Source organism: Physella acuta, unplaced genomic scaffold, assembly GCF_028476545.2.
Source record: "Physella acuta isolate Inbredline_101_S28 unplaced genomic scaffold, ASM2847654v3 ptg000013l, whole genome shotgun sequence".
In the NCBI taxonomy this organism is placed as follows: Eukaryota; Metazoa; Mollusca; class Gastropoda; family Physidae; genus Physella; species Physella acuta.
The window spans coordinates 24,055-33,649 of NW_026731533.1; positions in this window are offsets into that span (position 1 = coordinate 24,055).

The following is a 9,595-nucleotide window of genomic DNA, read 5'->3' on the forward strand; positions in this document are numbered from 1 at the left end:
GGTCATCCATAAAAAACATCACGTTTGTCACTTATCGTCACAAAAACCAGACCCCACATTCAAAATAGATGTTTTTTATCTGTTAAAAACACCGATTTCGGACTACCCCTTCATATACTGACGTCACAGGTGACCTACTCAACTCTACTTCACCTGCCCAGTGTCCTGCCAAGTCTCAGACAACATGTTTTTATCGTTTAAAAAAACGATTCCAGCCGAGCATGTCTCTGACAACACTATCCCTTCATATGCTTAGGACAAAGAAACAGATTAACTCTACTTCACCTGACCTTTACCCCGTCAAGTTCAGATAGGCAACTTTATCATTCACATATTAAAAAAATGAAAACAAAAATTATTATTGACGTATTGGTCTAGAATCTGTGCCACCCGCATGCAAGCCGATTACACTAACAACTTAGCTATTTAACTCGTGACGTCACAGATGTTTTTTTATACTATAGTTTAATACTTTGAGTCTCCTTATGCAACTTGATTTACGCGCATGGATCTAGATCTTAGTCTAGTAGTAGTAACTTTCAAATTAAATTTTATCTTAAATTAGCCAAACAAAGATTTATATAAAATAATAAAGGTTTGAAATTATCTAGATCTAGATAGAATTATCTAGATCTAGATTCTACGACTCGTTTAGCATGTTTATGTAACGTGAAAACCCGCCATTTTGCTCGTGGTAAACATAGCCTAAAAATAGTCGGAAATCATGCGTCCGGTCCGGACGCCATTTTTGTTAGCAACCGACCACGCCTCCAATAAAGCGAGTAATCCTACTATATCTAGCTCTAGAAACTAGATAGATAAATCCGATGTATTCTCGAATTAGATGTTCATTAAAGCCAAACAAAGATTTATATAAAATAGGCCTGAAATAGATTCTAGATGTAGAATTTGCATTAAGTCTAGATCTAGAATTTACGTAAAGTCTAGTGACCTAGATCTAGGATCTAGATTTCATAACAACATGTTCTTCCTCCGACAGCTGATCTGTAGATCTAGAGAAATTTATCGTAAAACTAAATGAAAAAGACAGTTGAAAATTGATTTTAAGTGTTGGAACGTAATAAATACAGCAAACGGACGTATTGTTAAAGTTATAGCCGACAGAAAATTAGCTTTAGAACGCGTTAAACTTTGGAATGGGAACATAATCTTCTTCGATAGACGCCGCAATTTTGTGACGTCACTCTTCCGTCGAGTCGTTTTTCTAATCTTTTAAAATAAATGTGGTTAATCTACCTATGAATAAATCAATAAATTAATTAACGTCTTTAAATGAATTTGTGATTAATAGTCTGTCTGAAAACAAAAATTATTCTCTACCTACGTTCTATTTTACAGCTCTCCACATAGAGTAGAACCATTTACAATAGTCAATCAGATAAATAAATATTCATGTAAACTAACTTGAGTTTTAGTAACCAAGTCTCAGACAACATGTTTTTATCGTTTAAAAAAACGATTCCGGCCGAGCATGTATCCGACCACACTATCCCTTCATATGCTGAGGACAAAGAAAAAGAAGTACTCTACTTCACCTGCCCTGTGTCCCGCGAGGTCCCGATCGGCAACTTCATAATTCACGTTTATAAAAAAAAAATTGAAAAAAAAAAGTACTTTATCGTGATGTGTCATCGAAAACGTACTACCCGCATGGTAGCAATTACACTACCATTTAAGCTATAGGGGCACTAACTGACCAATGTAGAAGTAGTCCTATATTGTACTGCAAAGTAAGACACCAGTTACGCGAAAAGGTCCAATTATTTTAAATTTAATTAGGAGCCTATATCCCAAAATAGCCAATTCCGTAGCTAAACAAACAAAGATTTATATAAAACTAGCGTACCCGTCACCGCGCGTTGCCGCACGGATAGAAGAAGGGTTTCTTCCATACGTTACAAATCCTATATTCTTAGACGCGTGAGTTATTTAAATGTAAACAATGCCTGCGCTTGGATCATAAATACTGGGACATGGGTTTACCTACACGACCGCGTTAAATCGTTATGTGTACATTAATCACTCACCGAAACAATCAGGTAGAACACACTTCGGTGACCACCCATGTGTCAGGGACGTAGAGGGGCGCTCTCAGGAGCACACCCCCCCCCCTTCAATTACACTACCGCATAGGCGCCACGTACGGCCCCTGGCTCCTTAAAACTAACAGGCGCCATCGTGCCAAATAGCATTCTGTTAACAATGATGCAGAATTCGTCATTCGCAAAAGTGACACGAATGAACAGGATTATTTTCTTTAGCACGTAAAAAAGTATTTGCAGAACCCTACGAGGTAGTGCTCTACTCAACTCCCCAAAGTCTCATGGCTATCGAATGAAATGTTATTTTTTTATACTGTACATAGAGAAAAATCGCACCCTCCCGTGGCGCCGCCCTTGAGAAATTATGTATGCTTTTACAGAACCCTTCCCCAGAGTGTTCTAATCAACTCCCCAAAGTTTGATGGCAATAGGATGAACGCCGTGAAACCGCAATCGACGTTTATTTTTATATACCGTATACAGAGAAAAATCGCACCCTCCCGTGGCGCCGCCCTTGCGAACAAAAAAAATTATATTTTACAGAACCCTTCCCCAGAGTGTTCTAATGAACTCACCAAAGATTCATGGCGCTCGGAAGAATGGTGTCAAACCGAAATCGACTTTTATTTTTATATACCGTTTATCGAGAAAAAACAAATCACGCCCTGCCGAAGCGCCACCCCTGCGAATTTGATATTTTGTTTCGCAGAAACCTCCCAAGGAATATTCATACAAACTTCATAAAGTTTCATGGCGATCGTGTGAACGGTGTCACTGCAATTCATTTTTATTATTTTTATATGCCGTATATAGAGAAAAATCGCACTCTCACGTGGCGCCGCCCTTGCGAAATTAAAAAAATATTTTTTACAGAACCCTTCCCTAAAGTGTTATAATGAACTCCCCAAAGTCTCATGACTATCGGATGAACGATGTCAAACCAAAATCGACTTTTATTTTTATAAACCGTACCCTCCCGTGGCGCCGCCCTTGTGAAATTAAAAAATGATTGTTTTACAGAACCTTTCCCGAGAGTGTTCTAATGAACTCACCAAAGTTTGATGGCTATAGGGTGAACGCTGTCAAACCAAAATCGACTTTTTATTTTATAATCCGTATATAGAGAAAAAACAAATCGCGCCCTGCCGGGGTGCCACCCCTGCGAATTTGAAATATTTTTTCCGCAGAAACCTCCCCAGGAATATTCAAAACAACTTGCCAAAGTTCGACGGCGATGTGATAAGTGGTGTGGTAATGCTTAAAGGATACACACACAGACACACACACACACACATACATTGCTTTATATATATATATATATATATATATATATATATATATATATATATATATATATATATATATATATATACATATATATATATATACATATATATATATATACATATATATATATATATATATATATATATATATATATATATATATATATATATATATATATATATATATATATATATATATATATATATATACTAGCGTACCCGGCCCCCGCGCGTTGCCGCGGGGATAGAAGAAAGTTTGACGAAATATATTAGAAGGATTTCACCAACGCGTTATCAATTATATGTTCTTAGGCGCGTGACCTTTTTTTTCTAAAAATGAGTTGTTTAAATGTAAACAATGCCTGCGCTTGGATCATAAATATCAGGACACAGGTTTACCTACACTACCACATGAAAACCTTGAGTGTACAATAATCACTCACCGAAATAATATGGTAAACACTTTTCGGTGACCGCCCCTGTGTCAGAGACGTAGAGGGGTGCTCTCAGGGCCCCCACCCCCCGATTACACTACCGCATAGGAGCGGCGTACGACCCCTGGCTCCTTAAAACTAACAAGCGCCATCGGTCAAATAGCATCCTGTTAATAATGATGCAGATTTCGTCATTCGCTAAAGTGACACAAATGAACAGGATTTTTTTCTTTAACACGTAAAAAACTTTTTTGACATGTTTAAAATGGTGGCCGGAAAGAAACGCAACGGAAAAAAGCGCAACGGAAAAAAGCGCAAAACAAAAAGCGCAACGGAAATAAGCGCACACGGAAAAAAGCGCAAAGAGAAAAAAAACGCACACGGAAAAAAGCGCAAAGAGAAAAAAGCGCAAAGAGAAAAAAGCGCAAAAAGAAAAAAGCGCACACAGAAAAAATGGCAAACAGTAAAAAGCGCACACGGAAAAAAGCGCAAAAAGAAAAAAGCGCACACGAAAAAAAAGCGCAAAGAGAAAAAAGCGCAAAGAGAAAAAAGCGCAAAAAGAAAAAAGCGCACACAGAAAAAAAGCGCAAACAGAAAAAAAGCGCAAACGGAAAAAAGCGCAAAAAGAAAAAAGCGCAAACGGAAAAAAGCACAAACAGAAAAAAGCGCAAACGGAAAAAAGCGCAAACAGAAAAAAGCGCACACAGAAAAAAGCGCAAACGGAAAAAAGCGCAATTGGAAAAAAGCGCAAACAGAAAAAAGCGCACACAGAAAAAAGCGCAAACGGAAAAAAAGCGCAAACAGAAAAATGCGCAACCAGAAAAAACAACGAAAAATGTGCAAAAGAGAAATTTAGCACAAATACCTATATCGACTAGATGACACATTTATACATGACTGTTAATGCTGCTGTGATAGTGTCGTGTTTGATCACGTGATTTACTACCATTTAAAGCGTACCACTACCATATTCATTCCCCTCACCACGATACAGACGATAATCGCTTTACACAATGCCTATTATTTTCTTGGTCAATAATTATTCAACTACTATTCTCGTATAAATAAACATAAAACTATCCTTAATATCGACATTACACGAAGTATCTCTCACATTCTCCCTAGTCCACACATGTCTCTGTCCACACTATCCTTTAATATGCTTAGGACAACGAAACAGATGAACTCTACTTCACCTGCCCTGTATCCTGCCAAGTTCAGATAGGCAACTTTATCATTCACATCTAAAAAAAAATTGAAAAAAAAATATCATTGACGTTTGGTCAGGAACCTGTGCCACCCGCATGAGAGCCGGCTACACTACCAACTTAGCTTTTTACTCGTGACGTCACAAGTGATTTTTTATACTATATTTTAAGTCTCCTTTTGCAACTTGATTTACGCGCATAGATCTAGATCTAAGTCTAGTAGTAGTAACTTTCAAATTAAATTTTATCTTAAATTAGCCAAACAAAGATTTATATAAAATAAAGAAGGTCTGAAATTATCTAGATCTCGATAGAATTATCTAGATCTAGATTAGATTCTACGACTCGTTTGCTTAAGTCTTAAGTTTAGTTTTTCTTGCTAGATTTAGATCTAGAATCTAGATCTAGATCTAATCATTAGGCCCGTGAGCGAGCATTTCAAAATTACCATATTCCAAACAAAGATTTATACAAAATAATAAAGGTCTAAAATAGTTTAGTATATAGAAACTCATTATTATCTAAATCTAGATAGAATTATCTATATTCTAGATCTACGACTGGTTTGCTTAAGTCTCGTTTTTTTTTGGATTGTATTTATAACTAATAAATCTTTGATTTGACCTAGATTCTAGATTCTAGATCTAGATCTAGATCTATAAATAACTTTCTTGGACAGATTTTAGATCTAGAGAAATGTATCGTAAAACTAAATGAAAAAGACAGTTGAAAATTGATATAAGTGTTGGAACGTAATAAATACAGCAAACGGACGTATTGTTAAAGTTATGACCGACAGAAAATTAGATTTAGAACGCGTTAAACTTTTGAATGGGAACACAATTTTCTTCGATAGACGCCGCCATTTTATTGTACTAAAGAGTAAACAAAAAACTTTGACGTCACGGTCCCGCCGAGTGTAGTGGTCGTTTTAATCTTTTTAAAAAAATAGGGTTACTCTACCTATGAATAAACCAATAAATTAATTAACGTCTTTAAATAAATTTGTGATTAACAGTCTGTCTGCATTAAAAAATTATTCTCTACCTACATACTATTTTACAGCTCTCCAGATAGAGTAGAACATATCACAATAGTCGATCAGCCAAACAAACAAACAAACAAAAAAAACAAAAAAATAAATATTCAAACATGTAAACAAACTTGACTTTTAGTAGTATACTAGACTACCCGTCATCCGTTGGATAACTGTGGGTTTCGGGGGTCATCCATCAAAAAACATCACGTCTGTCACTCAGAGGCATAGCGACCCTTCCCGGCGCCCGGGGACAAACTTTTCGATTTGAACCCTCCCCCCCTCAAGATTTCGATTTTTCAACCCCTCCCCCCCCCCCCACTCAAACTTTCGATTTGCACCCCCCTCAACCTTTCAATTAATTTTTCCAACCCATTTTTGCGCCCCCTTAGGTCGGCGCCCGGGGACATATGTCCCTCACCCCCCCCCCCTCCTCGCTACGCTACTGCAGTGTCACTTATCGTCACAAAAAACAGACCCAACATTCAAAAATATGTTTTTTATCTTTTATAAACACCGAAAACACCTATTTCGGACTATCCCTTCATATACTGACGTCACAGGTGGCCTACTCAACTCTACTTCACCTGCCCAGTGTCCCGCCAAGTCTCAGACAACATGTTTTTATCGTTTAAAAAACGATTCCAGCCGAGCATGTCTCTGACCACACTATCCCTTCATATGCTTAGGACAAAGAAACAGATGAACCCTACTTCACCTGCCCTGTGCCCCGCGAGGTCCTGATGGTCAACCTTATCATTCACATATAGGGCTTAAGAAAAAATAATTGAAAACGTAAAAAAAAAAGTTCTATTAATTTTTATGACACTGACTTTAAAATTTAGCCTTCATTCTCCAAAGCAAATTTTAAAATGCTTTTCTGGCATATCTAGCCCTGGCGACCTATACCATGTTTAAATAATGTGAACATCCGCCATTTTGCTCGTGGTAAACATGGCCTAAAAATGGTCGGAAGTCATGCGTCCGGTCCGGACGCCATATTGTTGTTAGCAGCCGACCACGCGTCCAAGTTAGTGAGTAATCCTACTATATCTAGATACAGAGCCTAGATAAAAAAAAATCCCATGTATTCTCGAATTAGATGATCATTGAAGCTAAACAAAGATTTATATAAAATGTTTAAGGCCTGAAATAGATTCTAGATGTAGAATTTACATTAAGTCTAGATCTAGAATTTACATTGAGTCTAGAGTGACCTAGATCTAGGCTAGATCTAGATCTAGAATCTAGGCTAGATTCATAACTTTCCTTCGACAGCTGATCTTTAGATCTAGAGAAATTTATTGTAAAACTAAATGAAAAAAGACAGTTGAAAATTGATATAAGTGTTGGAACGTAATAAATACAGCAAACGGACGTATTGTTAAAGGTATGACCGACAGAAAGTTATATTTAGAACGCGTTAAACTTTTGAATGGGAACACAATTTTCTTCGATAGATGCCGCCATTTTATTGTACTAAAGAGTAAACAAAACACTGTGACGTCACGGTCCCGCCGAGTGTAGTGGTCGTTTTAATCTTTTTAAAAAAATAGGGTTACTCTACGTATGAATAAATCAATAAATTAATTAACGTCTTTAAATAAATTTGTGATTAACAGTCTGTCTGCATTAAAAAATTATTCTCTACCTACATACTATTTTACAGCTCTCCAGATAGAGTATAACATATCACAATACTCGATCGGACAAACAAAAAAACAAACAGATAAATATTCAAACATGTAAACAAACTTGACTTTTAGTAGTATTAAGATAAGATAGATAGATAAATAGATATAGGCCTACAGATGAACTACTGATGGTGTTTTGGAGCAAATATTTTTAGTCGTGTCTACTTCATAAATAAGAAAATCACTAAAAAGAAGTAAATAAAACATATATTAAACAAGTTAATAAAAAGTCTAGTGACAATTTAAGCGCAATTTCTTTATGTTATCCATAACAATTTTAAATCGAGATAAATCAAATATTCAGCAAATAAATAATGCAATACAAGTAGTTTTAATATTCAAAAGACAGCGAAAAATAGATTATTTTGACACATCCCTTTCCCCATAGATCTATACATAATATAAGCGGGCTGAGCGTGTGTCAGTCCTTCTGTCATCGCTAAAGATTTTGAAACCATAAAAGTAAACATCGCACCATACTGTGCTTTTCAGTGCACCGCAGTGTCTTCTTTTAGTAATGGAGTAGGGTTTGTTAATATAACGGCAAAGAGCTATTTTGTAATTGCCACCCATTTTACTTTTTTGCATAACGTAAAGAAAATATTAAATACACGCACATTGATAAAACATATTAAAAAGATCAATGTCAAATATTATTTTCGTTTATATTCCTAAAAAAATGGATACATTTTCATAAAAGTAGGTCGAAAAAACTAATTAATTCAACTTTTTTTTGTTGTAATTTTTGCAAGGGAGGTAATTTGAAAATATATTTAACTCATCAATATTTTTTTTTTATTACTACCGCATTGATTATTATATGTTAAGGTTCATAATTAAAAGAGAAAAATGTTAAGATTATTTATATTATTTATTATTATTTTCTAAATAGTCTATGATTTCTCAAAAATCACTATCTGTTTGCTTTTGTTTTTCGGTGTTATGAAAACAGATGTTGAAATTAGACTTTTTGAGAATAATGGAAAGGCTCTCTCTGTGCGCAGACGCCGGGGAAAACGTGTTTTTAATATTCAACTCCCTCTCAATAATTTAAGTTAATTTTTTTTATTACTACCACATTGATTATTATATGTTAAGGTTCATAAGTAAAATAGAAAAATGTTATGATTATTTACATTATTTTCTAATTAGACTATGATCTCTCAAAATCACTATATTTTGTTTTTGTTTTTCGGTGTTAACAGATGTTGAAAATTTAGAATTATAGTATAGAGAATGCTGGAAAGGCTCTCTCTGGGCGCGGACGCCTAGAAAAAGCGAGTTGTTCGGTGATGATTCTATTGTTGTGGCTGTGTTGTGGTTGTGTTGTGGTTGTGTTGTGGTGTAATTGTGTTGTGGTTGTGTTGTGGTTGTGTTGTGGTTGTGTTGTGGTTGTGTTGTGTTGTGTTGTGGTTGTGTTGTAGTTGTGTTTGTGTTTGTGTTTGTGTTGTGGTTGTGTTGTGGTTGTGTTGTGGTTGTGTTGTGGTTGTGTTGGGGTTGTGTTGTGGTTGTGTTGTGGTTGTGTTGTGGTTGTGTTGTGGTTGTGTTGTGGTTGTGTTGTGGTTGTGTTGTGGTTGTGTTGTGGTTGTGGTTGTGTTGTGTTGTGGTTGTGTTGTGGTTGTGTTGTGGTTGTGTTTTGTTTGTTTTGTTCTATTCCAAAGTTGGTACATTTAAAAAAGATTTAGCGTGGCGGAGCACAGGATGCAGCTAGTATCTATATATTGCTATATAGTTCTGTAGTGTATTATGTATAATGTAATTTTTAAAAAAAAATTGTGACCGAACGAAAGGATATTTTTAAAAACTTTCTTCGGCAATATTGTTCTAAATTATGGCAGGAATCGATTGGTAAATGTTTCAAGTCGCTAAGTGGT